This window comes from Camelus ferus, chromosome 16, assembly GCF_009834535.1.
Source record: "Camelus ferus isolate YT-003-E chromosome 16, BCGSAC_Cfer_1.0, whole genome shotgun sequence".
Taxonomy (NCBI): domain Eukaryota; kingdom Metazoa; phylum Chordata; class Mammalia; order Artiodactyla; family Camelidae; genus Camelus; species Camelus ferus.
In genome coordinates, this window is record NC_045711.1 from 22138825 (window position 1) to 22157733 (window position 18909).

The window sequence follows — 18909 nt, forward strand, 5'->3', positions numbered from 1 at the left end:
TAAGATGTACGACATAATAATTTGATATTTGTGTTCACTGCAAAATGATCACCATAATTAGTTAACATCCAGAACCTCATCTAGTTAAGTTTTTTTTTCTCGTGATGAGAACGTTTGAATTCTGCTCTTAGCAGCTTTGGAGGGAATACCATAGCGCGCTGTTAGCTGCAGTCGCCGCGCTGCGCATACGCTCCAGGGTGTGTTTGTCTTACAGCTGGAACTTTGTACCTCTAATCACCTTCACCGTTACCCCCGCCCCCACCTCTGGCAGCCACCAGTCTGTTCTGTTTCTAGGCAAATCTATGTCATAGCTCTGAGTCTCTTTTACTTTCTGCCACCACCTGCAATGAAACGCAGCAGAAAAGGTGTGGTTTGGGGAGAAGGGCCCATTTCTCAGACGGGCACGCCAAGTCCCCTGGGATTTGTGCAGATGCCATTTCTGGAGCCCCTTCGGGAAGCCACACGAGAATGCAGGCCTGTCTCCGGCAATATCAGTATCGTCACTCAAAACAAACAAAATCCCCAAAACTTGATTTCTGAAGATCTGAGGGTCCTTTGGGAATGCCTTTGTCATAAGTAATAGGGTCCCCCATGCTCCATCCCACCCCAGCCCCTCAGGCAGCTCAGACCGGGTCACACAGCGCGTACGTGATGGGGCTGGCGGGTAACGTGCTCAAAGCTCTTCCCGCCACTTCTTCGGGTGACCTGGACTTTATAAAGGACTATTGTCGTCCCCAGGCTGTCCTTGGGCCCTGAAGTCCAGGTGTGCCTTTCTTTTGGAGATTTGGAAACAAATTCAGAAGTTCTGCTGGGCTGTTGGGCCTCTCTCTGCGCGAGAAGCTGTGCGTGTGAGGGGTCTAGAGTGGGCTCTGTGTGCTGGCTTTGCTGTGTAGAACGTGAAGGTCATTCTGCCTCTGGGAGTCCGAGACCGTCCCATGGACAGACCCAAGTTAATGACAGCTAATTCCACGTGTTGGTTTGCAGGCTGGCTCAGAATTTTAATGAGAGGTGCCACCCCACTGCATGCTGCTTACCCGGACGGATGTGCCTTCGTCCTCCTCCTCCTCACTGTTCGCTTAACTCATGTTGGCTGAACACCTACTGTGTGCAGCCCCGGGCCAGGTGCTGGGAGCACAGTGGTGAGCAGAGACCAACACAGGGCTGCCCTCCAGGGACTAAGTCCAGACCTGTCTCGATGGTGTTGATGGTGATGGTGGTGACTCAGCCAGGCTCTCCCCCCTCACCCCTCCCTCCCTCCCCCTTCCCTCTGCCTCCTCCCTCCTCCAGTACCTTCACCCCCTCACTCCCTGCCCCAACCTTGGACCAGCACCTCTGCTCAGCCCCTCAGGACAGAGTCCAGCCCTGCAGTGGGCGGAGGACAGGGGTCCTCAGAGATGGACGGAGGGGCCGACGGCCCAGTCCTGGGCGGGGCTGGAGGCTGCGGACCTACCTCTGAGGAGGGCTGGAGTTTGGGGTGGCCGGAGGACCTGTCATCCATGCCAGTCTGTTCTAGAAGGAAATTCCACTGGGGCCTGTGCCCTTTTCCGTGTTGGTTTATATTTTTTGCAGAAGACACTTTCTAGAAATGCAAGTGTTTATTTTTCCATCTTCTCTCCCCAGTGGCAAATATCTAACAGGAGGCCTTTTGGGGCTGGAGCTTCAAAGGCAGCCTCTTACCCCGTGGGGAGCAGAGCTGGACTGGGCTGGCCCAGCAGCCTCTGTGAGTGGTCAGACGGGCCTTGGGCCTGGAAGGCCGATGTGGGTGAGCAGGCAGTGCGAACGCACACGTCCTTCTCTGAGACGGAGCCCTCCCTCCTGCCCAGGCTCCCTGCCCTCGCCTTTGGCAGGACCACACCTGGCACTTCCCAGATCCAGGGCCTCCTCCGGTATCACATGTACAGCCTTCCTGGGAAACTTAAGCCTTCTCAACCCCCAAATTATTTTGCGGGCCCCCACCACTAATGCCAGTGGGGTGGATCCTGAAGAAGCAAATAGAGGGGGCAGTTAACCCTTGTGCCCCAGGGACCCTTGGGTTCGCAGTGGGTGTGGGATGGGGCCTCGGCGTCCTGCCCTCTCCCTGCAGTGGGCAGAGCCAGGAGGCCTCTGGATTCCAGCAGCAGTTGGAGGCTCCTGCCTGCCTCCTGTGCACCCCATGCTCTGGCAGAGGCTGGACCACGGGTTCCTGGCACTGAGCTTAGCACACGGTGGGGAGCAAGAAATGTGATTCCGAGAAGGAGGAAGATGCAGCTTGCTCCTGCGACCTATCCTGCCCTTCTGTCCCACAGTCCAGAGTCCGGGAGGCAGGCTGTGGCCTCCACCCTGGGCCCGGCCCTGGGCAGGCTTGGATCCTCTGCCCTTGGCTTTCTCCCTTATCAACCAGCCAACCTTGGGGGCCTCATGACTTCACAGCTCAGCCTTTTGCCTCCCACCCAGTTTGGCTCCAAGGCAGGGTAGGACCAGTCCCTTCCCTTGGCAGCCCGGGAGCCCTGCGGTCCCCAAAACTGCGGGCTTGACCTCTGCGCTGTGGGTGATGGAATGGTGTTGCCTGCTGTGGAGGGAGGGAAGATGCGCCACCGAGATCAGGGACAAGCTCTTAGATAATCTCCCATTCAGCTTGGGTGGAGGAAAACAAACGAACGGGGCTGTGGGGAGGGACCCTCCCGCCCCAGAGTTGTTCTGGTCGGTGCGCGCAGCAGGACTCGCCCGAGGTCAGGGCTGCACGACCCACCTCGTCCGGAACTTGGTCTCTGCAGTCCTCAGAGGCCCCGAGTTCCCAACTCCGGGCAAGCGTCTCAGGCCAACTGTGCATCACCCAGCAAAGTGTAACCGGTCTCAAGGTGGGCGCGCAGGGCGGAGTCGGGGCACTGGGTGCGCGAACAGCTTGGCTGTGCGTGGAGGATGTGAAGGCGTTTGCCCACGTTTGAGGCTTTGAGGATTGCACACAGCGGACTGGGTGCTGGGGACGGGAGGAGTCTGGGGGCACCTCTAGGGTTCTTGCGCTGCCTCCTCCCCCATCTCTGTGGCCTTTGTCACTTTCCTTTCCGGTGTAGGTACCAGGGGCGAAGTGCCTGGCTGGCGGCATCCACAGCCCCAGGTTGCTCCTGTTCCGATAGGTCTTGTGGAAATGAACCCCAGCCTTGCCTTCTGTGCTGGCTGCCGAGACTCGAGCATTTAGCTCTGAGAAGCAGGCCTGCCTGCCTTCCAGCCCCACCAGCTGGGGTCACTGCCTGGAGCCGCTTCCACCTGGGCTCCCTCCACTTCCACCTGAGCCCCTCTTCCCACCCCAGCCCCTCCCCTGCCACCCGTCTCATTGCATTTAGCCCACTGACCTGGGAGAGTCTGAGGACACCCTGGCTTCTTCCCCTGAAGAGTGGCCGTGTGGAGCTCGGGGCCGCTCCCAGCCTCCCTGCCCCCAGCTCCTGGCTCTGCGTGGCACCGGTGGTCATTGGAAAGGCAGTTGTGCCTCGGCATTTTTGTGTGGTTGGCAGCCCTCTGTGAGGTTGGCCCTGCCGTTTGGGACGGGGCAGGGCGCCGTTAAGTAACCAGATTTTAGGAAGACGGAGAAACTGGTAGTTTTTTCTTTCTTTTTTCTTTTGTTAAAGCTCCGTTGTGAGATTTCTGGGGACACGCTAATGGAAGCCTTTCCCTTGCAGGGGGAGGGCAGCGCTCAACCCTTCCCCGGCCAACACGATCTCCCAACCCTACCCCAAAGCCTGTCTCTCCAGGCTGCTCGGAATGGGTTTCCTAAGTGCTGTTTGTATCCTGTCCGCCTGATGGCACACACACTGGGTGGAATAAATTAAGCAAAGACAAGACTTCCCAGGCCCAGATGCTTCCTACCCCCTACAAAACCCAGTCAGCTCCTATCTCTCTCCTGGGAGTTCCCGCTCTAAAGACTGATGACTGGACACGAGTCTAAGGAGACCTGAGAGTGTGAAACAGGAGGATTAAAGTGGAGGTGCAGTCCGTCATGCCTTCACTTACCCACCCAGCAGATGCTGAGTGAGCTCCAGCTCTGTGCCAGGCACACCCTGGGCGCTGGAGATGGGGCACTGAGTAAAACAGCTCACACGTCTGCCCTCAGGACGCTGGTATGCCGGGGAGGGGAGGGGCAAAGAAAGGTCGCAGGAAACCAGTGCATCTATGTGACAGCAGAGTTGATAATTTCTGGGAAAATTCACAGGGAAATGGAGGAGGGAATGCCCAGGGGACGGTGGTTATTTTGTTCCCCGATGGCCTGACTGGAAAAGTGTCATGTAACAGAGTCCCTCGTTGGGGGCGGTGGGAAACCCCCAGTTAGGCAGGGAGTGCAGACCACGTCACAGCTGGTGCAAAGGCATGATGCTTGAGTGTGGAGGGACAGCCAGGAGGCCCGGGGACTGCAGGGCTGGGGGCTCCCGGGCAGGGCATGGTCAGAGGAGGGGCAAGTGGAGCAGCAGGAGGCCAGACTGCCGAGGTCCCTTGGGTAAAGGAGGATTTACCATGAAGTTTTGCACCCACTGGCCCCTGCATCTTTCTTTTGCGTCCACCGTCTTGCCTAATTTTTTTAGAAAGCCCCCAAATCATGTAAGCGTCAGAGTCCCCAAACTTGGGTTGCAGGCTGTTGTAGCAAATCTGGGTGTTTCTCCGAGTGACGCAGGATATCATTGGAGAGATGTGTCAGGAGAGTGACATCACCTAAGGAATCTGTTAGAAAGGAAGGGACAGGGAGTTGCTGGAGTGGTGGCAGCGGTGGTCCGGAATCTGAACTGGGTGAGGCGGGAAGTGAGAGCAGGAGGGGGCGTGAGACGCGGCAGGGTGGGACCAGCACCGGGGGGTCAGAGAGCTGCAGGGGTCAGGGCTTCACAGCAGGAGGCCTGGGCGGACGCTGAGGACGCTGCACCCAGGCACCCAGGCAGCTGTTGGGTCCTAATGGTTTGTTTTCCACAAGGTTCCCCGTGTTCCCCTGGGACGTGATCCGTGGTGGCCTTGAAGCTGCCCTGTCTTCTCTTGTTTATTAACACCGACACTTGTTTTATATCCAAAAAGGATATTTGTTTCAAAGGCATTTAAATGTTTTTCTTTTCTTCTCCTTCAGGTAGAAAATCTGTGTCTGAGAGCCTGAAGCTTTTCGAGCTGAATCTCGCCCTTCCCTGGTAACCCTCCACCCCAAGGAAGGTCCAGAAAGAACCCCAGGGGGGCCTCCCTGCTACCGCTAAAGCAGAGCCCCCCCTTCCACTACCAGGTAAGGCCGCCGCCTGCCCCCAACACCCTTCCTTGGAGTTTGCATTTGTGGAAAAACATCTTAGTGTGGCAATTTTATTTTGCACAAGAGAATTGCAGGGACCTTCTGTTGGCTCCGGTTTGCAGATTGAAGTGTCTTTTGTGGCTTCAGGGAGCGGGACGGGGAGAGTCACCAGAGCCCCGGTACCGCCGCGGGTGGGATTTTGTACGGAGCGGCTGCTGAAAGCCATCAGCCTGGCTGTGCGATTGTTATCCCAGGAAGGAGGGTGGACAGGATGTAGTGTCCACTGTCTGGTGTCAGCGCGAAATGCCATAAGGCCAAGGTTGGGGCCTGACTTTTCCCCTGCACAGTTCCGTGTCCTGCTGCCACATCCCCTGTAGCCCTGTGATCACCCCATTCCCCCTCCAGTGGCACAAGCTGCCCGGAGTTACTGGCAGATCCCACTGTCTCTGGGGGTCGCTTCCCCTTCTGACCACCTGGCTGCAAACTTGAGGGTTCCTACGACCCCCTCAGTTTTGACAGTTTGCTAGAGTGACTTGCAGAACCCCAGAAAGAGCTACACTTAGGATTACGGTTTTATTTCAGAGGGTGCACATGGAAGAGGTCTGGGAGGGTCCTCCTTAACAGACTGGAGCTTCATGCTCTTCTGTAGAGTTAGGACGGCTTGCCCTGCCAGCACAGCCGGGGAGGGAGGGAGGTCAGAGCGGGGCAAGGAGGCCGCTGCTTGTCCCGGGTGGGGAGGGGGCGGCTGTGTGATGGACCCAGGATGAAGAAGGCAGAGGGTCTGGGGATGTGCCGGAGATGAGAATTTTAGACAACATGTCTTCTACACTGAAATCACACTGTCGCCCCACTTCCTAAGCCATTGGCGGCCCCTTAGAGAGCCCAGCAAGGAAGACCGTATGCCCCCAACTGCCCTGGGATGGAGGTGCAAGGCCACGTGGCCATCCAGAGGGCCCCACCCCCCAGGACTTTCTGAAGCTGCCTCTCCGGGGCTCCCACAGCTTTTCTGTGAAACCAGAGTTGGGGCTCCGTCCCCACTTCCTCTTTACCGCCGTGTGCACTGAGATAGCAGCTTTGCCAGCTCTCTGAAGCGACCTCACTGGACACACAGTTTGGGGCTGACCTCAGTGCAGTCCTAGTGACCCCGAGGTTCATGCTCTGTCTCCTGAATCTTGGGCTCCTGGCTCTAAGCAAGTGTATGTGGCTCTATCCCTGCGGGAAGGGCAGCAGAGCGTCTGCATCCTGCAGGCAGGGGACTGTGGATTGTCTCCCTGACTCCTCGGAAGATATTTCTCCTTGCTGCCTCCTTGAAGGAGGGTGCAGGGCCCAGCCTCGCCTTTCTGTGGGTCTGAGAACCAGCATTCTCCTAAGAAGGTAAATCATTGGTGTCATCGAAGTGGAAAGCACCAGACTGACTGGTCCGGGTGGCGGCTCTGGTATTCAGAGGTCAGTGGGGTCGTGTGTAAGCTCCTTTGGGCCCAGGGCTGTTTCTGGGTGCACACGCCTCTTCCAGCCCCTTGTAGCTCCCGAAGGCATGTCTGAAGTTGTGAAACAGGGAGTGAGCATCAAGGGTCTTCTCCTTTCCAGTGGGGTGAAGCCCGGGGGGAGAAGCATCAGAGGGAAGACCCTCATGTCCCGTTCGCCCTGGGCAGCATGAAGCCTGCAGAGGGAGCCGGGCTCCATGTGTCACCTTCTGATCCCCTTCAGGCGGGTGGCAGGTCTCTGAAGGGAGCGGGCCAGGCACAGGGATCACCGTCAGGTGTGCAGGTGCCCTCGCGCCCTGCGGCGGTGCCTCGGTCCCGATGGCATCCAGGTGCAGGCTTCAGAGGGAGCTGCCAACCCACCCCCTGGGCGCCCCTGAGAGCTGAGGTCTGGAAAGAAAGCGAGGGAGAGGCAGCAGGCATCCCATCGGCTTCCCGCTCTCAGAGGCCCCGTCGCCCTGACTTGATCATGCGCAGTGGGAGCAGGCACTTTGGGGAAGAGCCCGCCTTGGGGATGGAGGTTTGGGGGATGGCAGCTGGGGGAGGTGAGGAGCCAATACAGGAGCGCAGGGAATTTCTGCACGTGTGTGTCTTCTACGCCCGCTCGCAGTGGAAAGTCGCCCTGGGGCGCTCCGGGATCAGGGAGGGAGAAACTGCAGGGAAGAGCCTGCAGGAACCTCTGCCCCCTTGAGTGAGGCCGGTCTACTCCCTGTGGCATGCGGGCCTGTCTGGTGCAGCTCCCCGGCACCGCAGACGTGTCCTTCGTGGGGCCCAGGGCTCAGGTGGGGGCAGGAAGGGGTCAGAGGAGGGCGTGGGAGGAAGCCGTCTCCTCCCAGCTGTCGCCCCATCGCTGGCTCCCTTTCTCTGCCTCGGAAAGGGTGCCATAAATTAGATCCCATTCTGAGGCTGATCCTTTAAATATGGATTTGATTTGGATTTTACTGTGTAGTAAATTCTGAGTCCTTATTAAAAACATGGGCTGAAATTAATCTGCTGCAAAATGAGATTTGTCTCTCGTGTGCAGTGGCTGGGACCGGGGGCAGAGGTGCCTCAGGTCAACAGGGAGGGGACCCGCCTGCCCGTGTCAGGAACAGAAACTCCCCGTCGACGTCACCGGCCCCTGTCCCCAGCCCTCCCCTTCCTCTCCGCCCTCTGTCACCACTCTCATCGGCCAGCCTGAATCCTCCCAACCACAGTGCTGTGGGGCAGGGTCACGCAGCCGAAGCAGAGAGCACAGCTGGCTGTTCCTTTTCCAGATGTTTTTTGGGGGTGGGGGAGCACCTCTGATTTGGAGCCGACTGATGAACAAAGTCTTCTGCTCTGACCTCTGGCCCCTCAGAGGGGAGAAGGGGAAGTCTGCACCAAGGTTTACTCCTCCTGCTCATGAAGAACGGGTTTGGGCTGGGCCAACGGCACTTTTTCAAGTGCAGGGGACAGCGTGTGGCCAAAGCAGGGGCCGCTGCACATGGTGGGGCGGGCGTGAGCGCCCTGGGGCTGGCACACTCTGGGCGGCTGCCCCCCCCAGCATGAGACCCCCTCTGTCTGCCCGGCCCCCGCCCTGGGGGAGGGGACCCCTGGGCAGCAACACGCGACTTCCCATAAATCACTCCCGGATGAGCTCGCTTCCTGCACCATCCATCACACTCATCTCTTGTCTGCTTGTTTTTAAAAGCTGTTAAACTGGAATCCGTCACATGGCACCCTCGGGGGGCCAAGCCGCGGCAAAGCTGCCCGCATCAGCAGTATTAATGCACATGGAGCTTTCTAGAGCATCGAGGTGAATGTCTCCCCGTGGTGGGGAGAGGGAGAGCGTGACTTTATCTAGTTACACCAGAAGCTAATGGGATGTTTCTCTGACACGTGCAGTTAATACGTTCCTGCCACGCGTGAGGGAGCCCCGGTGGCTGCTGGGTAGGACAGGTGATGCCCACCCGGACCGTGAGGCTGGTGAGCCGCCCTTCTTGCAGGGGTGTCTTCTTCTCATGCCTGATAATTTTATTTCGAAGACTTCAGCTTGAGACAGCTTTTGGGAAGATGGGTCCTTCTGGAAGCACCTGTGGTTGCTCTTCTATTGCTAAAGGAATTTGGAAAAGAAGATTTGGGAGGGCGCTGAGATCAGCTTTGCTCCCCGCCTCTGGACATTTACTGCTGGAACAAGTTCTGGGGGGGTGCCCCCGAGGAAGGGGGAGAACCTGGAACCTTTTTCATGTTCTCTCTCTCTCCCCCCGCACCCCCTCCCCTAATTGAGTGAGGAAGGCCTGGCCCCTGCTTCACTGTGGCTGGAATCTTCCAGGCTTTTTAACCCCCACTAATTGACTGGTGCCAGATTTGCCTCCAAGAACCCTTCTGTCTGTCCCAGACAGATGTCACAAACCTCGGTGGCACTGGTGATATTTTGTCCCATCTGCTTTTGGCTTCTTTGCTATCCTTTTCTTTGCCTCGTATTTCTTCGTTGCAGTATGAAACTGCTTGTTGGCAGTTTCTTAAAAAAAATCGGAGAACAGACTAGTATTTTTTGTGGGTGACCTTTGAGCTGTGGGAGTGAGCAGCCGGGAGCTGTCCCCTGCCCCCCCCCCCCCCCCCGCACTGGGGCTGTCCAATTAGAGCCCGTTAGCCACTCAGTGTGTTAAAGCATTAAGAACAATTAAGGGTGAGAAGGGTTTCCAGATGTAGCTTCAGCTCTGGGGCTGGAAGGGAAGCACTGCTGGCTGGTCCCCAGATGGAAACAGTCGGAGAAGGAGTGGCAGGAATCAGCAGCCGTCTCATCGGAGCCCAGGGCGTTGGGATGGGGAGCCTGTCGGTGGGAGGGCTCCATATTCAGATGCTCCGTGGAAGGGTCCTGGGGCTGCGTGAAGGACCACAGAATGGGGGCCTTAAAACAAGAGAGATTTATTCTCGCACGTCTCTGGGGGCTGGAGGTCTGCCACTGAGGCGTCAGTGGGGCCCTGTTCTCTCTCCAGATTCCGTGGTCGCTGGCTGTCCTCGGCGACCTTGGGTTCCAGTCTCTGCCTCCGTCACCAGTGGCTTCTCCTCTCTGTGTCTGTCTGTGCCTGTGTCTTCACACCGCAGGCCCCTCTGCGCACGTACGTGTGTCCGAGTTTCCCTCACCTTATACAGACCCCGGCCGTGGGTCAGGCCCGACTCCAGCAGGGCGTCGTCTTGACTTGAGTCATCTGCAAAGACCCGAGGTCCAAATAAGGTCACACTCACAGGTGCTGGGGGCCAGGATTTCAACATCTCCTTCTGGGGACACAGTTCTACCTACTGTATCCTCCAGGGACCCTCAGTGGGGGGAGGGGAGCCCAGATAACACGAACTCTACATGCCCCCTGCCCAGGAGAAGTGCTACTGTTGGTCATTTTGAAGCCAGTTAGGAGGTGAAGGCTGGAACACCTGGAGCTGTGAGAGGGGCTTCTTGAAAACCCCCACCTGCAGGTCGTAGGTCCTCCGTCATCCAAGATGCGGCAGTGCTCTGCGTGCTGACTACCTGGGGTCCTTTCTATGTTGCCCACTTCCCACCAGCCCACTGCAGACATGGGTCTTGAGAGCAAACTAAGCATTGAGAAGCCAGACCCCAAATCAAAACCTAAGTGTAAACAGTTTGTGCCGTTCGTCGTGGGAGCTGTTCCAGAGCTGGGCCAGCAAGGGTCTCCCTGCGGGGCTGTGGGGCCCGAGGGATGGGAGTGGAAGGGTAAGTCAGAGAGGGGCCTGGGGAGGGGAGGGAGGGAGGTCTTGGGGGAGGGAGGTGGTCGGGCACATGGCAGGTTAGAAATGAGGAGGCTCTCAAGGCCGAGGGGTCCGGTGGTTACAAGAGGATGAAATGATCGAGGTGTGACTCCCGAGCTGGGGGAGGCGGGAGAGGCCGACAGAGGAAGGAGCGTAGGTACTGGGGGACAGGGGGGAGCTGAGGCCGGACACGGCCTGCTTCCGGCTGCACTGCCGTCTATGGATACAGAAGTCCACTGGGGGTGGGTGGCCCCCTGGAGAACGCCCTCCCCGGTCCTTGTCGTGTGTGCACGGTCCATCCCCCGGAAGGTGGTGGGCCATCGCCATCCGGGCCGTGTCGTCTAGGCCAAGCTGTAGGTGATTGTCACCGTCAACAGCAGCCGGCGGGTGGGTGGAGGAAGGGAGGGACGAGCTTCATGCTGAAGCATGTTGTGTTGATACACGTGTGCAAGTGTCACACGCAGTCCTGGGACCGAACTTGGGACTTAGGGATGTCCTAGGCAGAGGGCGTGAGCAGGTTCTACGTGGGTTTGTACAAATCCACTGATTCTAGATTCAAAATGGGTTCTTTTCAAGGGGCCGCGGGGGTGCTTGAGCCAGCCTCACCCAGAGCTGGCTGGTCCCGCTGCTGTCTGGGCGCCTGGCGGGGTCCCTGGATCTGATACCACGGAACCTTCACTTTGTTCTTCTTCGTCGTTGCGCAGGCTGGCGGTGAACTCCACTCAAAGGGCAAACTGGCCAGCAAGGATTTTTATGGATTGGGAGAAAATTATTTTTTTTATCCAATTTGCAAGGATGCATTAAGTATCCCCAGGCCTGGCAGCTTTCAAAGACATCTGTGCTCTGAGGGGCAAAGAGCAGAAAGGGAGTGTCTGCAGATGCCTCGGGAAGAAACATTAATTTAGAAGGAGAGGTCGAGATAAGCTCAACTTTGGTTGTGTCTGTGTGTGTGTGCGTGTGTCTGTGCACGTGTGTGTCTGTGCGCGTGTGTGCGCGTGTAGGAGGGAACACGTGGAGGCGGAACCGAGCCATCCGTCTCTCTCTCGGGGCGGGAGGGGAGGTGGCGCGTGGACAGATGGGGCGGGAGGGGAGGTGGAGTGTGGGGGCAGACGGTGTTGTGAGTGACCTTGTGTCGCTGAGTGCTGTTGAGTAACGCCTGGAACTACCAGAAGCTCGCAGGGTGTGGCCCCCTGCAGCTCCCAGCAGGGGTTCAGCAGGATGCCTGCATTCTGGGAGGACCTGGAAGCAATCAGAAGACAAACTCAAGTTCAACAAAGATCGAATAACACACTCACAATGCAGCCTCATGTGGGAGACGTCTGTGTGCCTAGAGTTTCCAGAGCAGGACTTAGGGCTTGGAGACTGGTCCCGCTGACATCCCGGGACAACAGGTGCGTGCAGGTATCATATCCACGGTTCTCAGCTCAAGACTGGCACGTGTCATCTCTTTAATCCTCACAACAGCCCTGGAAGCTGGATTCCCTGAGGACACTGAGCCACGGATGGATGGTTAGCATGAGGCCATCCAGAATTTGAACCCACAGCTGCTCCCTGGTGGCAACACTGGCTGAGGACATGTGACTCTATGATCCAAATCAGAGCCACTCAGGGTGAGATCTGAGGCCGAGCTGCTGCCCCTGGATCTACAAGATGAAGCCAGAAATGGGGGGGTGTGTGTTTAGAACCTTCTACAGCCAAAGAGCAGTTTTCTGTCTAACTCAGGTGTCTGTTGATGCTAATGGTAAGAAATCGGGCTCTGTATTTTGTATGTCTTTTTACTCCATTTTTCCAGTAAGCCCATTTGTATAGCCTTTTTTGAAAACCAAAATATAGGTCTGCAGTCAATCAGAAAAAAGACGAGGCCGTTGCCACAGGCAGCGCGAGGAGCACGCGCAGAGAGGGCGCCCGTGCCGGGTCGCAGAAGGGGCGAGGTCAAGCAAGCTCCGTGGCCGCCTGGGGGCCCCGGGGCGGCGCCTGGCTTGAGGGCGCAGCCGTGCACGGGGCTGCATTTGTCTACGCGGGCTGCCCTTACGGAGCGCCAGGCTGGGTGGCGAACACAAAGCTGCTTGTTCACAGTTCCGGAGACTGGCCGTCCGCGATCAGGGTGCGGGCAGGGGGCTCCCCCTGAGGCCTCTCTCCGAGCCGTGCAGATGGCCCCGTATCCTCACGTGGTCGTCCCTCTGTGAGTGTCTGCGCCCTCACCTGCAGGGACTCAGTCAGGTTGGACTAGGGCCCCCCCCCCCCGTGATCTCGTTTAACCGTCATCCCCTCCTTCAAGACCCTGTCTCCAAGCACGGCCACGCTCTGAGGTCCTGGGGGTTAGGGCCTCCGCATTTAATGCGGAGGGGACACAATTCATGAGAACTCTCTGTGCTGCTTTCGCAATTTCTTTGAATCTTAAATTATTTCAAAATAAAAACTTTTTTTTAAAGTTGACACTGCCTCTTCCAAGACAGCGCGGCCTCTGCGGTTTGTCGCGGAGGGGTCCCCACAGGCGCGCCCAGCGTCCCGGGCTCCGAGGAGTGCTTCGGGAGGGATGCGGTGCTGGCGTGGGCCAGGCCCTGCCCCTCTGCGTCTTCTGCCCCCTGGTTCCGTCGCTCCCCATCCTCGGCGGGCAGTGGAAGGCTCGGGGAGCAGGTCCCGGGGCTGCCCACGGAAGCTCCTCCCGAGCCTGCGCCTCCTTTCCTCTCGTGGGTGTCTTAGGCGCACAGGCTTCTGCTGCCTCTGTGTTCTTCCCACAGCCCTGCACGAAGCAGGGTCCCTCGAAGGCCCTCCGCACGACGTCTTGACATGTCCTAGACGTTCACTGTTGTCTCCCTTCAGGTGCTCTCCCTCCGCCCCAGTGTGATGGAGGCCCGTGCCCCGTGGTGGACCCGTCCGCGGGGCGGGAGCACATCACTCACGCGAGGGCGTCTCCCGAGTAAAGAGGGCGCCTGCTCTCATAGCAGGACCTTGCAGACGGCGATCAGGCTTTAAATGCTCTGCTCAGCTTAGAGGCTGTAGGTTGATGTCGTCTTCATTTCCATGGTGCTGTCTGCAGCCGAGGAAGCGGACACCCGCACGACTGAAACAAATGTCACCCACACCAGGAGTGACCGCACGTGGCCTTCAAAAGTTGTCTCTTGTGTGTGAGCCAGAATGTCTCTGGATCGGCCACACTTCTAGACCCTTCTGCTGCACAGAAAGTTCCCAAGGCGGGGGCAGGGTGCAGCTCAGTGCAGAGCACATGTTTAGTTAGTGTGCATGAGGTCCTGGGTTCAGTCCCCAGCACCTCCGCTTAAACAAACAAACAAACAAATAAATAAATAAATAAACCTAATTTCCTCTCCCCTCCAAAAAAACAAAAAGCCCAAACATGAAAAGAATTCCCAAGGCAAGAACGTAATGATTTTTAAATAATTTAGTATTTCACTTGGCCCCATACACGCTTTGCAGACTGCCTTGCTCTCGGCCCCCCGCGTGTCGTTGGAGCATTGCACTCTGACCCTGCTTCCCAGGAGCTCTGCCACTCCTGGGGGAGACCCTCATCCTTCAGCCTCCAGAGCCAGGCGTGCGTGGACCCAAGACCCACCTCCACTGGGCGGCCAGGAAGGCTGAGGCCTTACTTTATCTTCTATGAAGAAGTTCATTTGAGTGAGTTTTTCTCCTCCGAGTCTAAAGGAAAGACTTTTTTTTTAAGGTGATGGTGCATCCCAGAGGGGGAGTGTGCACCTGCGCTCGGCAGGCGGTGCTCGGGCACAGGGAGGTTAAATGGCTCGTCCGGGTGTTAGAAGACACACAGCATTTCACTGGAGGTGTGGCTGTTTCCTCTGAAAACTCCAAAAGGGCAGGAATATTAAACCTGCACTCCTGAAAGACTGGGCGTCTGATGCCAGAAGGGGTCCTGGGAAGCCTGGCATTTCTTTGGAGTCTTATTTGTTGTCTTAAAAATTCATGCAGATCTTACATCTCGTCCACAATATGCTCGTGCTGGTTGTAGCATAACAGTACTATTTCCCCCAAATCCTACTGTCTGAAAGCTTAAGAAACGCTGGGCATGCTGGCTTGGCTACCCCGTTTCATCACTGTTTCCTGAGGGGCCTGAGGGGGTGGGTGGGAGTGGGTTCCCTGGTTTGGGAAGCACTTTGGGGGGGTGTAGGGAAAGGGCTCTGACCTGAGATGCATGTGAGTTGGGGGTGGGTGCGGCTGGAATGAATTTTAATGCCGTGGTCTGTGAGGTTTGATGAGGCTCCTCACATAACTCTGACGTTCATGGGGGGCCCAGTAGCCTAGAGACGAACTGCTGAGTGAAGGTGCCTCACCCCCAGCCATCACCCCACATCCACTAGGCTGCCGGGTTTGCTGGTAACGATCTCTGCTCTTCCTTCTCTGTGTGGATGGGGTGACGCCTCCGGTACCCACGGTGGCTACTGGGGATGACGTGATCTCTCAGACACGCCCATGTTGGCCACTGGGGTGGGGTGATGTCTCTGGTGGCATCCTGAGTTAGAATGAAACCCAAGCATGTATGCATTCACTCTCCAACATTTATGGAGACGTTAAGGGCAGGAGACAGCCTGGTGCTGTGCGTTCTGAGCTAAGCATAGGCTGGTACAAAGACGGATAAAATACAGCCCGTGGTCTGCAGGAGAACCCTCGCTGTGTGTGACCCTCTCACGCTGGGCTCTTATTTAACCCTCAGAGCACCCTGCGAGGTGTGTTTCTCTGTGGGAGGAGCCTAGGTCTGGAGGTGGCCCTCCGCAATCAGAGGAGGGCCTTCCCGCCTTCCCGCGTGTTCTCCTGGCTCCAGCCCGGCAAGCTGCCGCCCCTTCCTGCTGGAGCAGGGGACGCTTACCAGCGGGGACTGGAACCTGGAGAGGAGTCTGCTTCCTGGGGTCACAGATCCCGCAGCATCCAGCTGTGGGTGGAGGGAGGAAGACCAGTACATCCATCTGTGTGTATGTGTATCCATCCATCCGTCCATCCATCCATCACCAATCGTCATCCATCCATCTGCTCCCTCTCTCTCAGGAAGTCATTGCTTATTATTGTCATTATTATTATTGCAAATTTTATTTTTAAACTTCATCCTCTTTTGACCTTACAGGGGTGGGGATGGGGAGAAGTGACAACAGTGCTGTGTCCTTGCCCTGCAGTCTTTCATGCTTAGCTGGGAACCCTATCGGCTCTCAGGCCTCAGCCGTCCAGTGAGGGCAGGAAAGCTGTGAAGTGGGAAATGAGAATGGAGGGGAGGAAAGCCAGGCAGAAGGTGGATGGGACGTGGAAGTGTGCCAGAGGAGCCTCTGGATTGATGGTCAGACTGACGTATGTCATGTGGCATCTGGCTGTGACACCCAAGGCCATCCAGCTCTAGCCCCAACCTGTCCTGCCCCCTGCACCGCCCCCCCTCCTGGCCATCCCACAACCACCTGGGTCACAGTTGTCATCTGTGAGGCTTTCCCGCTAGGGCCCATCAGCTCAGGGCAGCCGTGTGCCCCAGGGCACACTGGCAGTGTCTGGAGACATTTGTGGCTGTCACACTAGAGCAAATGGGGAGGCGTGACCCAGTGGCCTCTCCTAACCATCTCGTGTAGCCGTGTGCGGCTTCCTGTCGCTCGTGGGAGTGGGGGCAGCCCCATGTGGGGTTCACGGGCGGCAGGGATTCTACACTGTCGGGAGGTCGCCCGCCAGCTGCGTCCCCTGTCCTTTTCTCCCACCTGGTGGCCTGGATCCCCTGGGCCTCACTCATCGACCACACGGACGCCTCTCCTTCAGTTGTCTGAGCTGACCACTCAGACCAGTCCCCGGGCTCCATAGCAACCTTGCCGCTCAGGAGGAAGATGAGTGGAACCGCTTGCTTGCTTCGAGTTGTGTGTGTGTTGGGGGTGGGGGAGTGGGATGGAGAAGGACTGTCAGGAGGGTGCTCCTCTCTCCTTAAAGAACGGGCTGACCCTCCAAGTCCTCCTTCTGGACGCGCTGGGGTCCTCAGATTTCACACTGTGGCTGAGGTCACCATTGTCTGTACCGTGGATCTCTGTAGACTGCCTTCCCGTGGTGGGGGTGGGGTGCAGCCTGGGTCTGCGCTCCTTCGGGAAGAGAAGACTTCATGGTGGGAAGCGCTGTGCCCCCGGCTTCCAGGGCGCTTCCAGATCCCCGGGGTCTGGGGAAGCGGCGGATGTCCGCCAAATGGTGGTCCAAGGGTCTAGTGAAGCCCAGGGCCCCAGGATGGGGGATGGAGGCTGGCCACCAGGGCGCAGTCCCACCTGACACCTGAGTGCGGGAGGAACCTGTCCTGGCACCACGGGGTGGGGGGGGGTAGAATGCACACCCGGAGGAGGCCACCTTCAGGCTGTGCACGGAGCCGCAGAGCGTGTTGGGTGCGGACTGCCCTTCAGACTTGGAAGTGAGGCAGACGTCCAGGCTGAAAGATCCAGCCGGGTTGTTCCTAGGAGGTGTGAGACATCCAGAACCTTTGCTTAGGGAGAGGCCGCTGATGCAGACGCCCCATCCAGCTAGAGAAGGAGAGCTCAAAGGAACGTCCTGTTTCTGCAGGCCTTCTGTCCAGGGGACTTGACCCCACTGCACAGAGCCCGTGGACCCGTGTCCACCCCCTGGCGGGCAGACGAGAGGCCTTGGCAGGGGCAGAGCCCGTCTATCCACTCCTTAACCTGCTTCCTTGCTGTGAGTCCAGGGCAGGTCCTGGAGAGGCTAGGCAGCCCCTCAGAGCCTTTGGGGAGGCATCAGCCTGAGGCATCGACCGCCTAGTTATCATGCAGGGAGTGTGCGCTTGGAGAAATTTAGATGTATTTTGTGTGTGTGCGCGTGTGTGCTTGCATGTAAATGTGGGTAGGTGCTGTCCTGATTGATGGCAATTAGCATTTTCTAACGGGAACAGATGTTCGGACTGCCAGGAGGCCGGTACCTAACGCCCACGCCGCCATCTGCTCGCTGGGCGGGCAGGGCCGGAGGAGGCGCCCGGCCCGTGGCCCTGCTGTCCCCGTGGCGTGCGCTGGGCAGGGTCGTGCAAGATTGTTTCTGGAGGGAAGAAAAATAATAATAAAGACGTTTTCCTGGGTTATTATGGGATGGAGCCTTCTCCCTGACTAGCGGCTCCGGTGTCTCCGAGGACAGAACAAAGGGAGGAGAGGGGGCAGGCACAGTGTCGGCTCTGGACCTGGGGTTGGGTGGGTGGGGTGGGTGGTGCGGCCTTGGGAGGCCCTGGCAGGGTGTTGCAGCGCACTGAATCAGTTCTTGGTTTAGAGCAAGGAGGTGACGGGGAAGGGAGGTGAGGGAGAGGGAAGTCAGGGAGGGTTCCTCTCAGACCAGCTCAGGAATACGAGACCCGCGGGTCCCCAGGGCAGCATGGTGGGTGGGGGCTCAGGGCTGGGCCGTGCCCTGCTCTCCCATCACTGACCGGTGGCCCCACTGGCTATGGAGTGGCCATGCCCCTGCCGCTGCCGGCTCCGGCTCCGGCTCCGGCTCCCAGTGCGGGTGAGTCACGCGCAGTGTGGGCTGGGGGCCGTCGACCCCTGGCCTGCCTCGTGGCCAGCTACACTCAGCTGTCCTGGGGGCCAGGGCAGACCCCAGCCGCAGCCTGCCTGGCTCCTCGCCCTCCTCCCCTCGGCCCACCGACACGGCTCTTACAACTTTTCCTGAAACATTCTTTCTTTGTTTCTTTCTCTCTTGTTGTCTTCTTAAAACAAAACAGTTTGTTTGCTTGCTATAAAAAGAGTCGCCCCCACGCAGTCACCAGCCCGAGTGCCGTCTCCCCATCCCCAGCGTCTGCATTGCAGCAGCGCCTCCTGCTGGCAGGTGTCTGCGGGGTTCTGTCGCCTGTCCTCTAGCCACCCCAACAGATGTACCGGGCTCTAACTGGGGGCTTGGCGCCTGGCCGCCTCCGCTGTGGCCCAGGGCCCCCCACTCGCTCTGCGAGGCTCACGTGTGCCGCCCCTTCCCCCCACCTTGTACCCATTCTCTGTCTTGGTGGGCGTCTTCCCAAACTGGTGGGCTGGAGGGAGTGACGTCGGGCGTGCCCCGCTGACGTGTCCCTGGCCGCTTGCCCGCCGCTTTGGAGGAGAGGAAGCACACTCGTTTCTGAGGGGCGAAGGGGGAGGGAAGGTTTCCTGAGGTGTCACGGTCTCGCAGAGACCCTGCTGCAGAGCAGAGGGATGGGTGGCAAGCTCTCCTGAGCGTCGCCACCTGGATGTCCTGGTCTGGGTCCAGTGACGTTCCTGCACTGGGTGGGCCGCCAAGGTCTCTGCGGGGACCCTGGGAGGGGTCTGTTTTTGCAGAGCAGCCCTACAAGACTTTGGTGCTGTGGGGACTCAGGTGGTGGCGGGGATGGTGTGGTGAGGGCAGTAGCAAGACAGTGAGAGAGGCTGCTCCCGTCCCTTCTTCCCGCCACCTGGAGTGGGCTCGGGCTGAGTGCCTCCGGGAGGAGTGGAGGCTGGACGACCCCCCACACGCGGGCTGGAGAAATTCAGTGGAAGTTTTCAA

The 18909-nt window shown here is 58.2% G+C and overlaps 1 protein-coding gene across 1 annotated transcript in view; it reads left to right on the forward strand.

Annotated features, from left to right (window-relative positions):
- RBFOX3 (RNA binding fox-1 homolog 3) overlaps nt 1-18909 on the forward strand; it is a 346648-nt gene that overhangs the window by 53223 nt on the left and 274516 nt on the right. The window contains exon 2 of the mRNA XM_032456692.1: nt 5078-5224. The gene's annotated coding sequence lies outside the window, so the exon portion shown is untranslated. The remainder of the gene's footprint in view (nt 1-5077; nt 5225-18909) is intronic.